At 39.8% G+C, this 23362-nt stretch overlaps 2 long non-coding RNA genes across 2 annotated transcripts in view; both read left to right on the plus strand.

The window, feature by feature from the left end:
• Positions 1-354: 354 nt before the first annotated feature.
• The window catches only part of LOC307224087, a 35724-nt gene continuing 12716 nt past the window's right edge, over positions 355-23362 (plus strand). Inside the window, exon 1 of the long non-coding RNA XR_013842416.1 lies at positions 355-589. This is a non-coding gene — a long non-coding RNA (uncharacterized lncRNA). The remainder of the gene's footprint in view (positions 590-23362) is intronic.
• On the plus strand, positions 8116-10713 carry LOC307224143. The gene is made up of 2 exons (XR_013842440.1): positions 8116-8325; positions 10588-10713. It is a non-coding gene; the product is annotated as an uncharacterized lncRNA (long non-coding RNA).

A 23362-nucleotide genomic window follows, 5' to 3' on the forward strand; every position in this document is an offset into this window, starting at 1 on the left:
TGAGGGAAGTCTTGGGGGGGGGTTATGTTTTGGGGGAGGAGAAAGGAAAAATAGGGGGATTTAAGGATGATATGGTTTTTTAATAATAAAATTTGTTGAAATTATTAATAAAAAATTTAAAAGAACCTTCCCCAAGCTTTGTTTCCTCCTTACTCAGCTGGAATACTAACCCTATTTACCTGGGAATAAACCCCATTGAATACAATTGGTATTACTTCTTAATAGACATAGCTAGAGTTGCAAACAGTGCTGCAGCTGTTCAGCAATACCCATAAACCTTCCAAAATAGGAGTGTCACTTAAATGGCTTTAAAGAAGATAAGTCAAATTCATGGAGAGCACGACTACTGGCCATGATACTATGTTATACCTCCACTGTCAGAGACATTACGTCATAGTCTCATTGCCGAGCAACAACGTGGAATAATAGCCCAGCCAACCAGAAGAGTCTCTGAGGTTTACTTGCCTGGAAGCAGAGTCCAGGTCCAAAATCAGGTCCAGTCCTAGGGTCCAGCAAACAGCAATCCATGGGGTCGGATTGTCCAGGGAACCCAATGATCATGGGGTCAAGACAAGCAGGAAGCAGCGAGGTAGGGCCAGGAACTACAAGTATTGTCACCAGCATTTGCCTGCTGCTGGAAGCTCTGCTTAAGAAGGCTGAAGCCAGCTGGTTCTCATCAGTGCCTTCTCCTCTGAGTCCTTGAAGGCTGATCAGCTGCAGGTAGAGATACTTCACCTTCTCCCCCTTCAGGCTGCTGTTCAGCAGGTGAAACTGACTCTTGGCACATGACACATTATGCTTCTGGATACCAATTGCTGGGATCAGCAGCTGGGCAGACTGCTGTTCACAGGCTCCCACAGGCATCTGGTTGGCCACTGTGAGAACAGAACAATCAATGTATATTCGTTATTATATAGCTGTCGGTTAAACCACAGAGCCTAGGACTTGCTGATCAGAAGGTCGGCGGTTTGAATCTCCGCGATGGGGTGAGCTCCCATTGCTTGGTCCCTGCTCTTGCCAACCTAGCAGTTCAAAAGCACATCAAAGTGCAAGTAGATAAATAGGTACTGTAGCACCCTGCTTGTGGTTAACGCTTAGCTGGAATGAAATATTCAACGCAGCAATAGAGAAATTAAAATAGTAATTTATTTGTCAGACAAATAAATATGAGGCACAGTGGTATATGGTTACCAAGCTCTGGCCTGGCCTCTTGCCATTCTGGCCAGCACTTATATTTCCTTAATCCAGCCCCCTTGCTCCTCCTGTGGCTGCCTCTGTCCAATCAGCCTGGTTGAAATTCCTATTGGCTGTTTGCTAGAACCAATCACAAAAGATACACCCATTTCCTTTTGCCCTATTATGGGAATCAAAAAGCTATATATTCTTCTATCTATAAATGACAAATAAGTAGTAATATATCTTACATGTGTCTCAACAAGGAATCTTAATTACCAGCTCACCTCTTGCCCTCCTTGCCCTATTGCCTTCCAAAACAGATGATTAATCTTGAATTTTTATCTTAAACATATGTCAAGGATTGAGTTCACATCAACATTGAGAGATCTCCTTCATTTGAAGGTTTCTAAACAAAAGGCCTGACAACCATATATCAGGAGTGCTCGATTGGCGTCTTCTGTCTGGCAAGGGGGGCTGGTGGCTGATGGCCCCTGTGATCTCTTCCAACTATATAAAATAAGAATCTAGCATTTCTTAAATCCTTTGCATAATTATATTTAAGCTAATATATTTAATACATAAATAACCTTTTAAAAGGAAAAGAAATCTTAAAAGGATCTTAGTTTAAGAAAGAAACAGCTTTAGAAAAGACTTCCCAAAATGTTCTCTTTCTGCCAGCTAGATGCTTTTTCACTGCTCTTGACCTTTTTAACCTTAGGAAGAAGATATGGCTCATTTTACTATTTATCAACCCTTAATTTGTAGGGTCAGTGTAACCTTGGCTGTCAGCCTGTAATTCCCTTTTTACGACTTTGAGAGTTGTTTTCTGCTATAAATCAGGGGGGCCCCTTGTCTAGGAGTAAAAACATCTTGCCAAGGTTTTTAGGCAGCTGGTCTTCTGCCTGGCATGAAACAGAACATTTTTAAGCTCATTCTTAAAATACAAGCCCTGATTAAACATATAAGCTTTAATAAAAATGCAAGCTTATGATTAGATGCCTCAGTACCGCTCTGGCAGGAAGGTAAACAGCGTTTCCCTGTGCTGCTCTGGTTCGCCAGAAGCAGCTTAGTCATGCTGGCCACATAACCCGGAAGCTGTACGCCGGCTCCCTCGGCCAGTAAAGCGAGATGAGTACCGCAACCCCAGAGTTGGCCACAACTGGACCTAATGGTCAGGGGTCCCTTTACCCTTATAGCAGAAATATGTTTTGCTGTGTTGAAAAAAAATACTTTTCTGCTGCTCCATGCAATCTCTAATAGAAGAAAATTCATCAGCGCAAAATGGTGGGCTTTCTCACCATGGCAGCCAGCTGATGACTATTGTATATTTTTTCCACATACATTATCTGTGTTGTGGAGGAGGGAAATCACATGCATTATATAAATAAGAGGGGATTGGGGAGAGATCTTTTTTTATTAGAAACATATAAAGAAAGGAAAAGAGGGCCCTATATCACTTCAATTTGTTCTATACTGTCCACAGAAGGAAAGAAAAGGGGAATATGTTTCAGCCAAAACTAACAAACATCCAGCTACCCCTCATTCCACATTCTCTGGTTTTGAGCTTTTCCACTGAAAAGAGCCCCATAAGTCAAGAATGTTAAAATTACCAGGAAGACTGTGCACACACAACTCATCACAAATCCTGGCCTAGCTATAACCACATGTTACAGTGTGCAAGTATGCGTACCAGTTCATCATAATCTTTCAGAACCGGGGGAGGAAGAGGAGGGGGGAATGTCACAAACTGATCTATACATTTGCACACGCAGAGGTACAACAAAAGAAGTTTCTGCGCTATGGCTCCTGTGAGAATTTCGTTTCCTGAGGGTTGTAAAGGCAACACACTTTAAAATGCACTGTCTTAACATTGTTCTCTACTGCCTCCTCTCTCCCTCCCACCTTTCGACTCTCACAGCTACCACATGTGATGGAAAAAGTCCAAGCCAAACACTCTTACCAGAGCATGCTATAAGACAGATGACTAGGCCTCAGGCTTGGCCACTACAATGCTGTTCTATTCTGTATTTATTTTTGTAGTTCAAAGACCTGGCAGCAGCCCATCTGATGCCTGCCACAGGGACTGGTACACTTGTTATTACTGCGGTGAAAATTTCAAGCCTACAGTCAGTGTGTGAGAGAGTGTGTATGTGTAAACACACTCACACACTTCAGTAATGTGCCAGCCACCAAGACAGAAAATGTACTAATAGCAAGAGGGATATTTGAATTAAGCCAGCTTCCATTGATGATAGGCTGCCAACTGGTGGACCTTTCGTTAATCACAGCAACCCTGTAAAAGAGGTTTGTTTTCTCCTTATCTTAGGTCACTCAGCAGCCCAGCAATAAGCGATCTTCATAAAGCATTCTTTATTTGTTTCCAAAGGTGACGTGCCTTTCCCCCACATTACTTACAAAAGCAAGTTATCATCAGGTATCACTATCATTTTCATGCGCTTTCTTTCTTTTTTAAAAGTGATACTATGCAATGCACTAGACTTTTAAAAAGTCAAATTAGTATTGGGTATAATTAATCAGCATAGTGATTCCCCCCCATACATGTTCAATGTAGTCCATATATTATTTCATTCTCTGAAATAACTGATTTAGCCTAAAGAACATTTTGGGTGCAACCCAGAAAAAAAATGATCAAATATATTAAAGTCTCATTAAAAGAAATCTGAAATAATTGATTTTAATGGGGCTACAGTATATTATGTAACTTCTTCTGTGTTGTGCCCATTGCAATAAACATTAAATTATTACAGAAGAACAAAAGCTACATATGATACGAAAATGTGGCTCAGAAAAAGCCATATCTAGCCAAGTTTAGCATCAAAATAAAATTCTGGGAGAGGTGCATTCTCTCACCTTCAGCTACTTCAGCTTTTATTAAAGAGGAATTGACTTGACTCCAGTTTCATTTAGATATCAAAACAGTCCCAAGATTTGTGGTGTATTTCTTGTATTTCTTTCAAGAAATGTTTGCTAGCATCAGAGTCAGAGCCAAACTGATTAGGGCTCCAGGCAGCACCAGAAAGATTCATGTCTGTGAGTGAAAGTTCACAGAACAATGCTGCCATGCTGAAAGGGGGGTTGGCTGCTCTACTGAGCTATGACAGGGCATTGTGGGGGGCAGCCTCGACCATGGTAAAGGTCCATGCTGTACATGCAGAAAACACAGGTGGATGAAAGCTACCACCAGTGGTTTCCTTCCCCTAGTATCCAAGGGAAGCACCCCAAATGGAGCATTTCTTGGGTGAGGAATGAGTGGAACTGGTGCAGCCAAGGCATAGCTGTGAAGTGTCCCTTATTTGGCGGGACAGTCCCTTATCCCAGCGCCATGTCCCGCTGCTGTCCCTTATTGATGAGGCTTCATTTGGCTGCTGGCTGGGCTTTCTGCCTTTGGCTCAGAGGGGCTCAGAAGTTGAACATACCTGTGCCTGGAAAATCCCTTATTTTGGCTGCTGATCCCTTCTTTTCAAGGCTGCTGGTCCCTTATTTTCAAATCTGTAAGTTGACAGCTATGAGCCAAGGATCCACTGGATCATAAACTGGTCCAGCTACCAGCAATGGGACTGATCTGGGAGTTTCTGCTGTTCCAGTCTGGAACAAGCAAAACATGGAATGAAACTGTTTTGCCTGCTGTGAAGTGCTCCTTGCAACTCCACTGCTCCCAGGTGCAAAGTACGACTGCTCCTTTTGTGCCTTATCCCTTAAGCTACTTTGTATATGATTATACATACTTCCTTGCCAATTTATTTAATCAAAATATACGGCAACCCAAAGAGAGGTTTCTTCAAAATGAAATGTCTGACTTGTATATTATTAGAATTAAAAAAAAAAACCCTTCCACTGTATGATATTGGTTTTCTTCTTTTGACTGGACAGCATTTAATATGCTTACTATCGCTGGATTTCATCTTGTTTTAGAAATCACTTGCTGCCAACCTGCAAAATAAATTTAATTTTGATTTATTTTTCCTCGTAAAAGATGTTTCTATGGATAATCTTGAAATAATAGGAAAAGAACAGTGGGCAGTTTTATGCTGTAAGGAACATTTTTAAAGAACATTTGTATGTTTATATATGGTCATTTACACATACATTTCTGCTCAGGATAAATTAAGAAGTGATTGACATCTTAGTAGTATAAATGTGGTTTTCAAAATGCGCTTCAAATATTAAGAAGCGAATTGTATTTTTACCAGTCTTAATGTAACAGAAACAAACATGTTACATATATTTACCCAATAAACTTATTAAATGTTTACTTATTAAATCCAGTCCTGGTGGAAATTATACAAATTATACGCAGAAAGACTATGAATCTGATTTCTGTTTTGAAAATGAGCTATCCCCATTATCTAAAATCTGTCATTTTTTTGAGACAATGGAAATGTTCATCCTCTCCAGACTGTATACAAATATAGAGGAGTTTTTTTAAAAAAAAAATATGGGTATCTAATAATTACAAAAAAATAAACAGATCAATATTCATTCTTTGTTCAATGGGATATAATCCCAAATACGTATTTATAGGTTTATCACATACATCTAAAAATGGGTTGCATCTGTATGTTGCAAAGGAAAATTTCCTTCCAATGCAAAAAACATCTTCAAAGGAGCAGGATCCGAGCAGGGGAGGAAAGTTAATCTTTCCTTCCCTACCTGCTGTGATCCCAATTTTTATCAGACACACCATCAGCTGCTATTTCCAGTATTTAAAATATGTCTATTGAATGTAAAAAAAAAAAAATTAACATCATATCTGGTTTGCTCAATAATGTAAAAAGAAAAGTGGCATAAGACATTTCCAATTATATTCTAACCATTACCTCTTTCTATGAGACATCAACTGGTTGTCCTGGCCCAGATTACTGACAAGTAATCTGGTTGACAAAGGAACCACCAGCTGGATACAACAATGCTCATTCCTACTTCCCATGAAACTTTGTTCTGGAAATCCAAGTTAAATAGAAGGGTAAAGGTTTTTTATTTAGGAACATAAAACAAGCTATACTGGATTATGCCACAATCTCATCTAGCCCATCTCTCTTTTCTCACTGTGGCCAACCAGATGTCTATGGGAAACCCACAAAGAGAAACCAAGAATGACAGTGTTCTTCCCACTTGTGATTACCAGCAACTGATATTCAGTGACATACTCCAAAAGTGGGGATAAAAAACTTAGCCATTGTGGCTAATAGCCATTGAAAGCTTTATCCTCCATGAATTTGTCTAATCCATATTTAAACTCAACCAACTTGGTGGTCATCACTACATCTTCTGGGAGTGAATTCCATAGCTTAACTATGTATAGCGTGAAGAACTGCTTTCTTTTGTCTGTTCAGCTTCTTCAGATGGCTCTGGATTTCTAGTATTATGAGAGAGGGACAAATCCATGCTTAGCAGATGATATAACTGAAATAAAAATCAGAAGTGGAATTATCAGCTAATCGTTACTGATTTTCCTCATTGTTTTTCTTTCTCTTTTGTTCCTTTCTTTCCCAGCCTTTAAAAGTTTTCTGCAAAGTAAAGGTGTATTTATGGTACATTCATAGTACTTGTGGTAATTGGTGGGATGTGTGTCTTTTTCAGAACAAAGCCACATTATGTTAGACTGAGCAGGGTTCATGCAGAGTTATTAAAAGAAAGATGGGAGGTGGGAGGTGGGGGTGAGGGAACATTCACTTTGCTTGAACAATATTTTGTGACAACATGTGAAATTCATACACAAAGCACAAAGCACAAATTAGCAGCTCATCAGCATCTGTGAAGCCACACAAGGTACGAAAAACATATTCATTTAAAAAAAATGTGAATCAAATAGATGTGTGGCTCTACACCTGGTTGAAAATTCATAACTAAAGAATAATGAGTGGGTTGATATAATATCCAGTAAATTTCAGTAGGTTCCAGTATATATTACATGCAGAACTCTTTCCTCAAGGCCAGAAAAAAGGAAACATATTCCTAAAATTTGCAAATGGCAAAATAATAGGGAAGTCTGAGAAAAAGCTTCAAATAGGACAAGCTTCAGATAGGAAGAACAATGTAAGGGGAAAAAATTGTATGTTGAAAAAAGTATTTCCATTTAAGCTTTATTAATTAATTTCACTGGATGACCCTAATCACCGATATTGTGAATGAGACTATTTTCTTTATTCACTCTGAAAATATAATTCATACTTTTACTTAAATCTCTCTTTTTCTCCCCATCCCTCTCTAGTATGGTCCCATTAAGTTCAGTTTGACTTACTCCATTGTGCATAGGATTGCAGTTTGGTCATTCAAACTCTTACTATGCTTAATTTTGTAAATCTCTAACACATGTGCAAACAGAGAGAAAAGGCTCCAACTCCAGTGCCCAAGCCCTGCTGGAAGAGGTTACTGTATTTTTCGCCCCATAGGACGCACCGCCCTATAGGACGCACCTAGTTTTTTTTGGGGGGGGAATAAAGGGAAAAAAATTATCCCCCCCCAGGCACGGGGCTGGCGTGGGGGAAGCCCGAGCTTCCCCCGACCCCAGCCCCCAGAACAGCCTGCTATCCACAAGCCTAGGGAGCCGCGCCGGTCTCCCCAGGCTTGAGGACAGCTGTGCGAAGCCCGGGCGTGCTGAAGAGGCTTCGAAATGCAGGCAGCTCTGCGCAACCCTCCGGAGGCCGGTGCGGCTTGGCGCCAGGCTCCGGAGGGACGCGCAAAGCTGTGTGGAGCCCGGGAGTGCAGGCAGCTCTGCATGACCCTCCGGAGGCCAGCGCGGCTTGGCGCCGGGCTCCGGAGGGTCGCGCAGAGCTTCCTGAAGCCTGGAGAGCGAGAGCCTCTCACTCTCCAGGCTTCAGCAAAAGCCTGTATTTGCCCCATAGGACGCACCCACATTTCCCCTTCATTTTTGGAGGGGAAAAAGTGCGTCCTATAGGGCAAAAAATACAGTACCTTACCGGGGCCCAAAGGCTTCTGGCTCAGTCTGCAACCTCATTACTATGGAGGAAATAAGATGAGGTTAAATTATAAATCAGACTTGAGGATATTTATAGAAAATTGTTTCCCTGTATTTGTTTGGATCTTGTGAGAATTGCTGGCATCCATCAGAAGAAGTAATGGAGCAAAACAAGCAACAGTTGGAACAGTGAGTTGCTAGAACAGAAGGTGTGTCCTTGTGCAGTTATTTTACTATGACCCCAAGATTTTAAAAAATGCCAGTTCAGACACCACAACAGTCATACCCAGAAACAAATGTGTCTTATTTTCTCCTTATTTTTTATTGAATTCTATGGCCTATTTTGTTGCCCATTCACACAGTTAGGATGAGAAAGCTTTATGGTGCTATTCACTGTCTGCTTGGAATATAAGCATCCAGAATAATTAGGTGCCATATGCAAACCCATAACTCCTAATTATGAATAAATATTATTAAATTGTTAAATTATATCAAGACTCTGAACAGAAAGTGCCTCGATGAAAATTGTATGCAGGGCTGGATGAGGGGGACAGAGAGATAGCAATATTTAAATTTAGGACATTCAGGACACTGGTACCAAAAGCTGAAACTTAAGAGATAGACAAAATGTGCATAGCTACTGAAGATTAATTTAACACTGTCTGAAGACTGAAATCTGGCTAAACTAGGACATAAATGAAAAACAGAGTGTTGTTTTTGGCTCCTCTGTTTGCTCTTAATAATCCCATTCTACTCACCCAAAGACTCATCTAGACTTTGGTTTATATTCCCAATGGTCTGACACTGACTAAATTCACATAGTAAGAGACTTACCTAGCCATAAATATTTTAGCTGATGTTCTGTTCAATCTCAAACTAAAATGACTTGGAAAGGTAGGATTTGGATAGGGAAAAGGTTGACAAGAAGTAGAGAAAGTGGCAATGCTTCCTCGTTGGGTGGGCCTCTCCTTCTCATGCAATCCTTTCATGCTAGATAAGGGCTGCTGACTTTGGATGAAAAACAGGGACAGGCCAGTTGCATCTATTAAAGATTGTTAAGATGGTCTCTTAGATCAACTGAGGCTTATTAAGTCTGGTAGCATGGCCAGAACCACAGCTACAGCTATTCTATCTTGCTTTAATTAAAAAAACATATGCAGTTTTTCACATCATCATCATTCAGGGTGGATGTCCAAAAGTTTTCAAATGAAGGTTTGGTTGGAAAAAATTTAAAAAAATGTATACATGCTTTAAAAATCAACTTGACCCAAAATGTATGAATAGGTGAATAGTGCAAAGGCAAACGTAGTTGCACATCACGCCTACCTCCAAGTAGTGTGAGATTCCAGCAGTTCCAGGCACTTTTCCAGGGTTCGTGTTTCCTTTTGGGAATGAGGCACAGTGGAGACTGCGGTGTCTTGACTCAATGGTCAGCCAAGGTCACAGCTGGCTTCTGCTATATGATCAGAAATGATGGTGAAGGGGGAGGAGTCCACAGACAGACTGACAAGAGATATGCAGAAGTTTGAGTTGTTAAAAGCAGGGCTTTTGTTCAGCTGGAACTCACTGTAACTCAGTTCTGGCCCCTCTCGGGTGGACACCATTGCCATTCTATGAGAAGAAGGGAGGTGTTCATGGTGAGTTCCGGCACCTCTTTTTCTAGAAAAATAGCACTACAGTCATAACTCGGGTTGAATGTGCTTCAGGTTAAGGGCTTTCGGGTTGCGCTCCGTGGCAACCCAGAAGTAACGGAGCACGTTACTTCTGGGTTTCGCCGCTCGCGCATGCGCAGACGCTCAAAATTACGTCACGCGCATGCGCGGAAGCAGCAAAACACGACCCACACATACGCAGATGCGCCGTCGTGTGTTATGTTCCATTCAGGATGCGAAAGGGGCTCTGGAACGGATCCTGTTCACATCCTGAGATACCACTGTAATTGAAAGTTACCATGTTGCAGAATGGTGCCTCATTTTGAGATTACCAACATTACTAATACTTTTGCCTTAAAAGAAAAATATATCTTATTAAATCCTCTCAGTATCCACGATATTTTAGGCACAAATAAAAGAGAAAGAAACCCATATTGTTGCTGGTGGCAACCTTCCAAAATGGGTCATCTTTTCATAACCCAACATGAAATGCAAGCATATAATAGTATTTTGTTACATATTTTTCAGACATATGACTAAGGGTGGGGCTTCTATTGATTTAGCCTATGGCTGGTATTTCATTAAGTGTTATAACAGCATAACAAGATTCTCACGTTTATTCAAAATTAACCTGTGGCTAGCACCAATTTAATACATTATAAAAGCAAAAAATATTGTACCTGTAGATAAAGCTTTATGATATTTGTGAGCTAAAGCCCCTATCAGATTTTAAATGACAAATTCTGCATATTCTCAATAAAATATCTATTGCCTCCACCAAATGCATTTTTCACTTTGGCAAAACCTTTGTATTTTTAGATCATCTTGACTGAAATGGAAAACTATGATATAGTCAAGAAGCAAGTAATTCATGTGAGGTCTTCTAGGTAATTTTCCTGTGGTTTTCCTGTGAATGTTACAATAAATCATAGTTCTAATAAAAAAGCATTGAATATGCATTTGCAGATGGGAAAAAAGACTATGCACAATAGAACAAGTCTTTGTGTGTACACATGTGCTCTATGTACAAGTTTGTAAGAATAAAGCAAGACTGTATGTAACCTTTGGTAGTAAAAGCCAACCCTTATGTGGTTCAATATCTCAAAGACCACCTTTGCCAAATGAATAAATCTGGGCATACAGGCAGATTTAGGGGAGCACAACTGGTTCGGTTGCACTGGGCGCAGAGCCTCGAAGATGATGTACAACTGTGATGTAGAATGGAAGGCAAGAGGTGGGCACATTGAATTTTTGTGTCGCATCGGGCACTACTGAAATTTGAGACCCCAAGGTCTGCCACTGCTGACGTTGTGGATGCTAGTGGTGCTGTGGTCTAAACCACCGGGCCTCTTGGGCTTGCTGATAAGAAAGTTGGCAGTTCAATGGGGTGAGCCCCAATCATTCTGTCCCAGCTTCTGCCAACCTAGATATTCGAAAGCACACCAGTACTGCTGTGGCAGGAAGTTAAATGGAATTTTCGTGTGCTCTGGCTTCCATTACAGTGTTCTGTTGCACCAGAAGTGGTTTAGTCATACTGGCCACATGACCCAGAAGGCTCTCTGTGGACAAACGCTGGCTCCCCCGGCCTGAAAAGCAAGATGAGCCCATAGTTGCCTTTGACTGGACTTAACCATCCAGCGGTCCTTTTACTTTACCTGCCACTGCTGGGCACTGTGTTCATCATCTGAAGCCCCTTTCCATGGGCTCTTTCCATAGGAGCCAGTGCCTAAGGACCATGGGGGCTTCGGCCCCAGCAATAAAATATTTGAGAGGGCTAGGCCTCCACAAAGTTAATGGGCATTCCCATTCAAATGGTCTGTGTGCACTGCATCATGTGATTGATTATGCGGGGTGGGGCTTACCTGGGCCCCTGCAATATTTTATTCAAGTTGGCACACCTGGCTCTTTCCAATGGAGGTGCAGTGAGTGGCGAACCAAGCCCATGATGTGGATGTGGACCCACATCCATGATGTGGATAAAAATTGAATTACTTGGGTCTACCTGCCTTTGACTCTGCTTCAGCTACTGTTGGCCTCCCTGCTTCTGCCCTACCAGTCCCAATAAACACTAGTCACCACAGCCTCAGCATGTGAGAGCCACTCATGGGGTGGGGAAAACTTAGTTGTCTTTTCTTCTAGAAAATTGTGCCAAAATGTCTGGCAAGGGGGAAAAAGGATTAGTGAACAGAAAGCCATGGGCTTTTTAAAATTGTTTAAATTGAACATTTATGATATTGGGTCAGCTGACTCTATCCTTTTAAATTTATCCTTTTGCTCTCTGATGTTTATTACCCTAATCCTCTATCAGATTTTTATCTCCTATTCTTTTCTATTTGGGATAATTTCTGCAATGATCATCTAAATTTTACTTTAATTTCAGTTCAACTTTTTTTTAAAGAGCAAGACAAATGCACTCTTCATTGAGATAAGTTCCCCCGCCCCCAGTCCATGTGATCACTCATTGCTATAGGGTTTTATGCTGGAATGAAGGCCAATTCTTCAAACAATGATTTTTTCCCTCCATCTACCTTGAGTTCTCAAAGAAAGCTTACTATTCCATAAATTTACCTAAATCCATTATTAATAGCAAACATCTGGTTAAAAATTGAGTTAACATCCTTGGAAAAGGTTTGGAGATGTGTATTGTTTAGCATTACATTATGGGTTTAAAATTATACCAGATGAAACCGCATGAACCAATTTTTAAAACTATCTCTTAATTTTTTTCTGTATAATGTGACCAAACTTTTTTTAAAGATAAAATAAATTGCAAACAAATGATAATTACTAAGCAAATAATAGTTACAATATTTTGATGCAATATCTGCCCTGGTGCATGCAGTCATTATTACCATTAATTAAAAACGTATGTGGCACATATGAGATATAGTGGACATTTACTAGATCAGGCCCCTATCGCAACATGGGGCAAAATTATCATACTGAATGTATATATCTGTATTTTTAAAACCCACTTTTATCTTAGTTGCTAAGAATAATCCATCAGAAATGCTTTGCTCTTTTAGTTTAGGAATATTACAAGTGTGGCCTGCCACAGCAATAGTAGATAGGTACTCTCTCAGACCAATGATTACTGGAAGTGCATTTTAGACAGGAATGCACCTAGTCCATTTACACCTACCCACCCAGATAATGATTCACTCTCTGGTTTCTACCATCAGCTATAGAACCTACTGGGAGGCTACACTCCTTGTATCTAAGGAAGAAAATCATGGCAAGGAGCAGACAAATCTGGTCCCATCCATCAGCCTGATAAGGAACAGTTGAAGGGAGCATGCTTTCCCTATCCTAGCCAGCAAGAAAACTTGACTCCAATTGCCAGGTGCCTGTGGAGTGCAGAACTGAAGGGAATCATACTTTGCTCACCAATCAACTAGGTTGGAAGTGGGAAACATTTTGGAGGGCTGAAGGCCACATTACATCAGGAGAAAGTGGTTGGGTGACACATTACTATAGTGGACAAGGCCAGACGCAAATATGCTCAAGGCCAGAAATTTATAGAATCTCACACTCACCACATAGAAAATCTCACACACCTTATAGACGTACACACACTTCACATAATCAGGCAATGGTGTTTCCACCTGCCTCAGCCCACCCAGCTTTTCCCAGTCGATGACTTTGAGAACAGCAGCAGTAGCTGGGAAGAGAAGTTCATATATATATATATATATATATATATATATATATATATATATGTTTTTTAAGTTGTGTGTTTTTGTTTCTCAATTTGACCCTTTTACATGGTTTTGTATGTGTTGTGGTATTTTGTGCATTGTGATTTGCTGCTATTTTTATTGATTATAGATTGGTAATTCTTTATTGCGGTTGATAAGTGTGAACTGTTTAATTATTTGCTGATGTTTCATTTTACTGTTTACTATTAGATTCCGATGCATTGTTGAATGTTGCTTTATATGATATAAGTTGTTTATTTTTAAGTTATTGTGACTTTTATACAGTATTGGATCAGATTGTTACTATTAATGTTTGATGTTTGATGTTTTATTATGTTTTAATGTGTTGGAAGCCGCCCAGAGTGGCTTGGGCAACCCAGCCAGATGGGAAGGGTATAAATAAAAAAATCTTCTTCTTCTCAACATCATACACACAATCACAAATATACACATGCATGTTAACTCTTATCAAACACACACACCACACAAGCATACAGAGGATGCTTTTGGGGGGAAATCAATAAATAAGATTTTAGAAAACATACAGAGGATGCTTTCAGATTCACTATTTTAGGTGGGATTCTGTCATATTCCAGCAAATTCAAGTTGCACAATTGAAGCTGATAGTTCTTGGGCAACAAAACCATTCCCTGACCCCAAACTGGATGTTTTGTTGTAAAGAAAATGATGAGGACATGCGATAGAAAGTGTGGGACAGTATTTGTTGAAAGCAGGGGGCCACTAGGTGGCGCATCGGAAGATGGCTGACAATAACATCTCTCCAACCCACACGAGGTAATTTGGAGGCTATGATGGGGGTAATTAGCCTCCTTAACCCCCCCAGGATTATGGGGGGGACGGCCCTTGCCTGCTGTGCCCTATACCACCCCCGAATTTGTGGGGGTGGGGGCACTATGCACAAAGCCCTCCTGTGGGATTTTCGGCACTCCTCGACGCCGTCCCCGATTCGCACCGCTGGTTGCAATGATCTTTAAAAGAAATAATTTGGACATGATTAATTGCACATACATCAAGGAAAAAGGGGAGTAAATACTGCTGACAGAAGAGATCTCTGATAACAAGACAACAATAAAATACGAGAAGAACGTCAAGATACGGTAATGACTGAGGGGGGAGGGGGGAAAAACCTGCCTCTACCTTTTTATGTGATTTAACAAGAATCCCCCTCCCCTAATGAGTCAGAAATTAAGGACTTAAGCTGTGGATTTAAGGCTGTGTGGAGATAAACTTTCGATCCAAAGCAATGTTTCAAGATGAAGCTGGAAAGCTAAGAGTTTTGGAGTGACGCAGTCAGGAAAAAATGCCGTTCGCCATTTTGTGAGGCATTGTGGGAGCTCTTGGGTCTGGGAGGAGAAAGAGAGAAATAGAGTTGTTTACATATCGTGAATCAACTCCTCGGTGGGACTTAAGAGCGACAAATGCCAAAATTTACGATGGATAAAGTGATGTTATCTACGAAGGAGATATATGGAAACCATCTGGACTTAGTGGAGGAACGGGAAATCCACACAGGATTATTACACTTGCTATCGGCTTAAGGAGACTAACAGAAGAGATCGTAAAGGAAAAAGAGAAATTATACGAACAAGATATGATGTGGCAACACCAAGATAAGACTGGATAGAATTATGAACTTTGTTTGGACTGATTGGGACTGATTTGGACATTAACGCAGTAATAAGAAGATGATCTGAATTCCCCTTTGGATCTTGAAGTATGGGTTCCCCCAACAAAATTTAAAAATTTGGCTTTGTAATTCGGAATTTATATGATGTGATTTAATTTGATGTGATTGGCCAGTTAATAAAAATTATTTTTTTTAAAAAAAAAGTATTTGTTGAAAGCAACTTTTCTTCCTGCATACAAATAAGGAGAATGGTCATCAAATAGCTGACGCTGACTGCTGAATCAAGAGGCTACTGTATCAGACTCAGATACACATTGGCGACTGTCATTCTAATCAGTTGTTAGTCGCACAGTTGTCAGGAACGCTGTGGGATGGCTGTTGGTGTTGGCATGCTGACTTGCTTCCACTGTACTTGATTCAGCCTGAGGCAAGAAGTATATAGGATCAAGACTATTATATGCTGGCATAGTGGTCTGTAAAACGATCAGGAAAATATAACCTCATCTATATGAAGTTTTTAAAAAAGGAGAGCTGGGTTATTTTAATTTAGAAATAAATAAAATGACTAAGATGGGGATATGATAAATGCTCTTGCACAGCTTCTATTCATTACAATGAGGCTTACACTGATGGATTGTGCCCCATGTCATTAACAATTTATACGGTAAGCAGTCACTTGTAGTAGAATGGAACAGAGGAGTCAGAAGCTGTATTTATATAATATAGTGGAAACTCTTTTATTAATAGAGCTCCCTTTGCCAAATGGAAACTCCTCTTTTGAAAGCTGTTTACAATCTTTTCCAAAGCTACTTAATGCTGCTTTTTTATCATGGCTAGAATTACACAGCTTTTGCTAAATGGAAAGTCTGGTTTTAAACATCTTCCATTTTGTTTGGTAGAATGTCTCATGTATAATCCAACAGCTTCTGCTCAATGAAGTGTCTTTAGACCTAATGCCCATGGCCTTTACCACAATAGATCTAGACAGATGGATAGGCAGACCAGCAGATGACAGATAAATGATGGATAGAAACCCATACAGAGAGACACACAAACGATCAAATGCACATAAACAGCAGCAAAAGCGTACTACATTAGCCTTTGCTTTTGTTCTGACAATCACTTCTAAACTTATATTGCATAAGGAGAAGATGGTGTTAACTACATTATTATTATTATTATTATTATTATTATTGCCTCAATCCTAGTATCAAATTATCAGTGATAATGAAGAGGAACAGCTGATGCCCAAGTGCTGGAACATTTGAAATAGCCACATAATAATTCCTGCTATCAGACTATTTTGAGACCTGTCCCTTTTGAGCCATTTTCCACCAAGCGGGACTGAAATACTTTTTGTATAAACAGACAAGCTAGACTCTTTTCAGTGATCCTGTCTCTCTAGTAGTGTTTGTTGGGAGGTATAGGCAAAGAGGTTGGTCACCAATGTGATGCCCCCCATATGTTGTCGGAATCCAAGAATTATTTTAATTAAATAATAATAATACATAATAATGTCCTGAGTTCAACCATAGAAGACCTTCTCTTAGTGCCCCTACAAGCTTGAGGTATAGTAGAAATACCACAGAAACAGTCTTCTCGGTGATGGCCCCTTCTTTTTGGAATGTGCTGCCTGAGGGAGTGCTTCAACACTAGGCATTCCCTTTTTTCTCCTCCCAAGCTTTTAAACCCACTGCTTTTAAATTTCCTGTTTTAAATTAACTGTTTCTGTAGTTTTTAATGTGTTTTTCTTCTGTGGCTATTTAAGGTTGTCTTTACTATTTGACTTGGTTTTTAGCTTCTTTCTGTAATCTTTTGAAACTGCTTTCATACTTGCTGATGTGGGTTTTTGTTTCCTCACTCTCATTTTCTTTCCTCTCCTGCTTGTATGATGCCCAGAGAGTAACTGGGCATGTAGCAAATTTAGTTAATAAAGAAAAATACATTACAATGGAACTCTGTGCTTGGAGTTCCCAGCATAATTGTCTTTTTATAAAAAATAACTGTGAGGACATGTGGGGTATATGTGTATAGGCCCACTATTTCTACTGCACCGGTACCAGACCTTCCAAGTGTTCCAATTTTCCAGGGATGTCCCTGATTTAGAGAAGCTGTCCCAGTTTCTGATTTGATCCCAGAATGTCCCATTTTTCCTTAGGATGTCCTTATTTTCATTGGGAAAATGTTGGAGGGTAAGGTAAGATGTCTCCCTTTTCACTGGAGAAATATTGGAGGCTATGAAGTACATGTCATAAAACTGAATATGTCCAGCTTTAATTATGATTTAGATGCTCCCACAGCAGAACAAATAAAGGAAAGAACAGTTTTGATTTACAAGTATGGAATGTGTGTTGCCTAGAGGTAATTCTGCTAATGGTGAAGGAAGCTCTGAATATATTCAAGAGACAGTGTCAATTATCAGGCTTTGGAAGGGGCAACACACCATTGCCAACAACTGAGAAAATGATGGGAGGGAAAAAACATTAAGATTGTGTCCTGGTTTCCAAAGATAGTAAATGAAGAACGTCTGGAAATGAATAAACAAATTGGGGGGGAAATGTTGATTTTAGCTCCATTTGGCCCTGCCTCACATATTGCTTCATATGTTTCTTTCAATATGCAGCTTGGTTAATTGGTAATAAGATTATTTTAATTAAGGAAGAGAACTTGTGTGTGTGTAATTATTATTCACCCTTCACCAGAAGGTTGCAAATGAGAGTTGCAGTGTCAGAAGCAGGTTTAAAAGTCAGAGTTAATATTTAGTGTAAATCATCCTTGCTTTCCCATTCCTGCTGGCCTGAAAACTCATTTAGGTAAGTTGGAAGAATTGGGGTGGCAAGAGATGGTTGTATGGTGATTCAGGACCTAGCACTACCCAGAGGGATTTTTGTCTATTTTGGTTTGGAGTGGATTTAGTGACACGCGCGCGCGCGCACACACACACACACGACTCTAAATGGCACCAAATACATAGTTCCTTCAATTGCCACCAGAACCTAGGTGTGTTCCCCCGTTGGATTACAACAGCAATGTATGGAAGTGAGAGCTGGACCATAAAGAAGGCTGATTGCCGAAGAATTGATGCTTTTGAATTATGGTGCTGGAGGAGACTCTTGAGAGTCCTATGGACTGCAAGAAGATCAAACCTATCCATTCTTAAGGAAATCAGCCCTGAGTGCTGACTGGAAGGACAGATCCTGAAGCTGAGGCTCCAATACTTTGGCCACCTCATGAGAAGAGAAGACTCCCTGGAAAAGACCCTGGTGTTGGGAAAGATGGGGGGCACAAGGAGAAGGGGACGGCAGAGGACGAGATGGTTGGACAGTGTTCTCGAAGTTACCAGCATGAGTTTGACCAAACTGTGGGAGGCAGTGGAAGACAGGAGTGCCTGGCGTGCTCTGGTTCCATGGGGTCATGAAGAGTCGGACACGACTAAACGACTAAACAACAACAATGGTGCAATGGGCAAAAATGTATTTTGCCCTACTAGTACAGTGTATAGTAATATTTAGTAGACAGATAGGTGCTTGGAATTCAAAGGCAATCAACCATTCAAATAGCAGGCAAAAACAGACATATGCATCCCATTCTATACTGATTTCCCTTGGCTTCCTGACTGGTACAGCAGTCTCAGTTGATGATTGCAGAGAGTTGATCTCTGGATTGTCTCTTTTCATACCTGCAGCAGCATCCAATTGACTGACCATGTGTGTAGCAGGTGTTCTGCATGCAGAATGTCTCTGTTGTGAAATGTGAGCTGATTGTGGAGTCTTGACCACACAAAGATCAGGCAAATCAAGTTTTTATAAAGCCTAGTTTAACATATATCGGTTATATTTAAATCAATCTAGTTAATTCCTCTGAAGAAGATAAGGCCACAGTCATTGGAGGAATGCATATAACTGTTTAGTCTGTGTGTTTACTGGTTTATGGGAAACCTTAGCTGTGCACAAACATAGCAGTCTTTAATGTTAGGGAGGAATATATTTAGCCATTTTAGCAAGGAACTGTTGTTTTAATGCTTTTGCGTACAAGTTGTTGTTTGATTTGCATCTGGTCCAGCAACCCCTAATTCGGTTAATTCTCAAGTAAAGCTTTTATCTGGTCTTCTAAAAATACTCTGACTGCTTTCAAAGAAAGAGGAACAAAAGTACTCCCTTTAAATTCCAGGCACTATTCATCAGGATGTAAGAAGAGCAAAACCAAGTCCTGTTTGAGGCACAGAACTTTGATGTCTGTAAGAGATTTCCTGCAAATCAGACTACCATGGCCAAGTGTCATTTTTAGTCCACCTTCTCTGAAATAATTGAACTTAGATGAGGAGGAATTTCTCCTTTATTCTCTTGCCTGAGTGCTTTGATGAGCCAGCTGTCTGAACATCCTCATAGACCAAACTCACCATACTGATGGACAGGCATTTATTTTATGAAGACTTTCAGCTAAGCCGCAAAATGAGGAAATTATATTTGAAGAGGAACACTGAAGTTGGTGCCTTTTTTGTCTCAAATTAGGATATGGATGATGAGGGGGGATGATAGAGGTGGTGATGGTGAGCTTTTGTAGCTCACTTCCAACAAGCTAACACATTTTACAGAACAAATACACTGTGAGCAGTCTGGGAAGGAATTATACACTAACTATAGAGTCCTAAAAGTGCATTGAAAGCATTGGTATTTCAAGTGCTTTTTTAGAAATGGCAAGGGGGGGGGGGAGATAAATATCTGAAGAGAGCAATTTCTATGCTGTACGACCCACCACAACAAATGAATAATCATTTGTCAAATTTAAGTGCTGTGGGGAGGTCTCCAAAAGCAGCAGGTGGGATCTGAGTGCAGATAGATCCCAGAAGTTCTCAAATATATCCATGCTTGTTCAGGTTCTTAAAAATTAACAGCATAAAGCCAATGAAAACTATGAACCCTGGTTGCATATGATCATCCTTCCCAGTAAACATGTATCTAAGGAACAGTCAACTCTAGTCCCAAATCTCTGCTTTTTCTATTTGCAACCACTCATGCATTTATCTTCACACTGGGAAGCTAAATCAAAAGGGCAGTCTTGGATATATGAATTAAGACTTGTGCAACCTGTGCATCCTTCCCTTGTAGGTATTCAACAATCCCTACAATTTAATCATTGTATCACAAACGTGGCCATGTGAGTCATAGGTGTCCATCAAGTTTGGGTGGAAATAGGAGCAGGCCACCAAAAAAAGATGTAAAGCAAAGAAACAAGGGATAGTGAGACAGCAAGGTTGATGGATGCACAATAAAGCATGACAGTGAGCTGGGGCAGAAGTGAGAATATACAAGGCAAAAACTGAACATGAAAACACAATGAAAGGGAAGGCTGAATAACTATGTGCACACAAGCTGATTTGAAAACAAAACAAAACATTGACTTAGATCCAGTACCATGAGAACAAAGACCAGCTCAGCCAGTCCTTCCATTAGGCAGTGTGAGGCTGTTCCTCCTGAACCCCTTGGCTGTACACTTTTGCTGAATGATAGAACTGTGTGTGCCCTATGGCTGGTTCTACACCCCCATACCTAGCCTGACACTGTGGATGACACTATCCACTTATCATACTAGAGGAAGATTCAACTGTTAGTCCAGTTAGCTTCTGTACATGGAATAGGAGGGGACCATTTTGTCCCTCATCTCAGTCAGCAAGATGTCTTGGGCTGGCTTTGAAGACTAGCGAACTGGGAAAATGCCATCTTTAAAGAAGTTATATCAGATGGATCTCATCATGACATGCATCTACAAGATAATGTGCTTGTACGCACATGACTCTAAAAGGCAGAATTTATCAGTCTGATATTGGTCTCCTCACTCCAAGAGCAGAGGCCTATCGGTTTCAGTTTCTTGGCTAGCTTCCTTGTAATAAATATAGGCTTGGTGTATAATAAAAACCAGATGAGTAGCTCTCAAGCTACAGATGTCTTCTTTTTCTTGTGATTCCAGCTAAGATTGTTCTTACTCTTCATAATCTCCCACAGCTGCCAAAAATCCATCTTATCTTTGCATGAGGTGAAATTTCCATTAGCAGCTATTATGGTAGCAGGGGTCAGACATCCAGTGTCAGATGAGCTGCTAAAAAGAAAATGTAGGCAATGAAAGAAAGTTTGAGCTGAGATGGAATATATTTTTTTAAAAAAGGAAATCCACACAAAATTATTAAACCAAATTAACATGCATGCAATAATGTATTGACAATGTTGCTGATGCCACTGAAGGGGAAAAAAAGGTATATCCACAAAATGGAATAAGATTTCAATGGTTAAAAAAAAAATAATGGAAGGTCCATAGCTCAGTGGTAGAGCACATAGTTTGAGAAGGTCTAACATTTAATCTTTGGCATCTTCAGAGAGGATTGGGCTAGGAAATAAACTCTTGTCTGAAAAACCTCTGATAGCTGCTTCCAGTCAACACAGACAATGCTGAGCTACATGGGCCAATAACATAAAGCTGAAGAGCATAACATGTTCCTATTATGTTCCACTTTCAATATGTAAAAGGAGCTATCTTTTGAAATTTGCACTTCTCTGAATTTTATGGTCTATTTTTCCAAATAATGTACACAAACAGGTGTATATTAAGAAAATATATGTGTGTAAAATGCATAGAGAAGATAGCACAAAAGACATTATAATAGGCATGATAGCATGCAAATATGTGTACATTAAGATAAATTTACACAACAATTTGTGGACTTTTTAAAATAAAATAAAAATCACAAGCTGTTGCAGAAATGTGGGGAACTGACCTTAAGATTGGCAAAATGACAAACCCAAGAGAAACAAAAATTGACAAATTTGACCATCCCTAATATCCAGCAGGTGTTTCATTTTCTTTTCTGCAGAAAATATCCAGTGTCAGCATTGCAAAGCATTAAATAGCTGACATGTCAAAAAGTATGAAAGAGATTTTCAAAGGAACAAGGAATGGACAGTGATCCATCTGTGAGACTTTTCCTTGACTTTGTTGGTTATGAATGACATAACGTTGCTATGCCAGCAGTGCAGTGTACGTTTCCCCCCCTCAGTCACTGTATCTTCAGTAAATGATAAGTGTGAAGTGGATCCCAGTTCCATGAATGTAGCTTGTGGCTTGCATTTAACTAGTAAAATATCCCAAACAGAACTTTTTGATCTTTCAGTTACAACTAGAGACATTTTCAGGAAACTATCGCTTTACGTGTTCTCATAAACTAGAAAAATGTCTGTTTTTGTTTCATTCTTGCAGTGAAAGACGACCAATAGTTACTCATTGGTTTCCTCGTGTACATTTATTGGGCTGATAAAGACTGCAAGATGTAGTGAAAGAAACTCTTGGTTTATTTTACTTTGGCAATAATAAGAGCATGTAGCCAATTTTAAAAGCCTAAATAAAGCCAGAAGAAAATAATTGGTATATCCTGATATAACCAGTACACACAGAGAGACAGACATGCGCTCTCCACTCATTCTTTTACAGGTACCTTCCAGAAATACAGCCAATCTTTTTTTTTTTTACTAGCCAACTGTTTTTAATTCTTTGCCTCTTATTTTTAGGGTTATTACAGCAAAAATTTCATTGGAACCATAGGAGCTTTGGTAATGGAAGTGAAGAAATAACTTATATGGTACCACAAAGATACAATTTTTAAAAAAGAACCATTGACCAACAATGCGCCCAACTCAGATATCATGTTCCCTTCATAATTCAAGGAATATGCCTTAGAGAGTAGCCAGTGGTGAGGCATGGGTCTTGTTTAAGCAGTGGCTCTGTTCAAATTTAAATGTGCCTGCTAGTGCTACACTCTTACAGTCAACTAAAAAGAAGCTTCATATCTAACCACAGAAATCTGCTCCACCTCCACTATTCATTTTTCCATTCTGTAACAGTCCACAGGGCACATGAAAAGTACTTGATGCTTTTTCAAATTACTAGCTATAAATTTTATTTTAAAAAATATGAACAGATTTCTGTCCAGCCTGCAGAGTTGAAGTGAAGGTCATTACATGCCAGCAGTCTAAGAATGGCTGTAATTATACCTTTTTATACTATTTTTCTGGTGCTATATAGAACGCATCATAAAAACACAGGAAACATTAATCTACAGATTACTGTTATAAGCAGAAAATGTCTCCCCCCAATTAAAAATAGCCTTAACCTTTTACCATTTTTATTTAAAATAAAAACAAAAACACTTTTCCCTTTAGAAGCTTGCGTATTTCCTTTAAATACCCATTACCTAAATGAG

This window comes from Podarcis cretensis (assembly GCF_951804945.1).
Source record: "Podarcis cretensis genome assembly, chromosome: 9".
NCBI classification, from domain to species: Eukaryota; Metazoa; Chordata; class Lepidosauria; order Squamata; family Lacertidae; genus Podarcis; species Podarcis cretensis.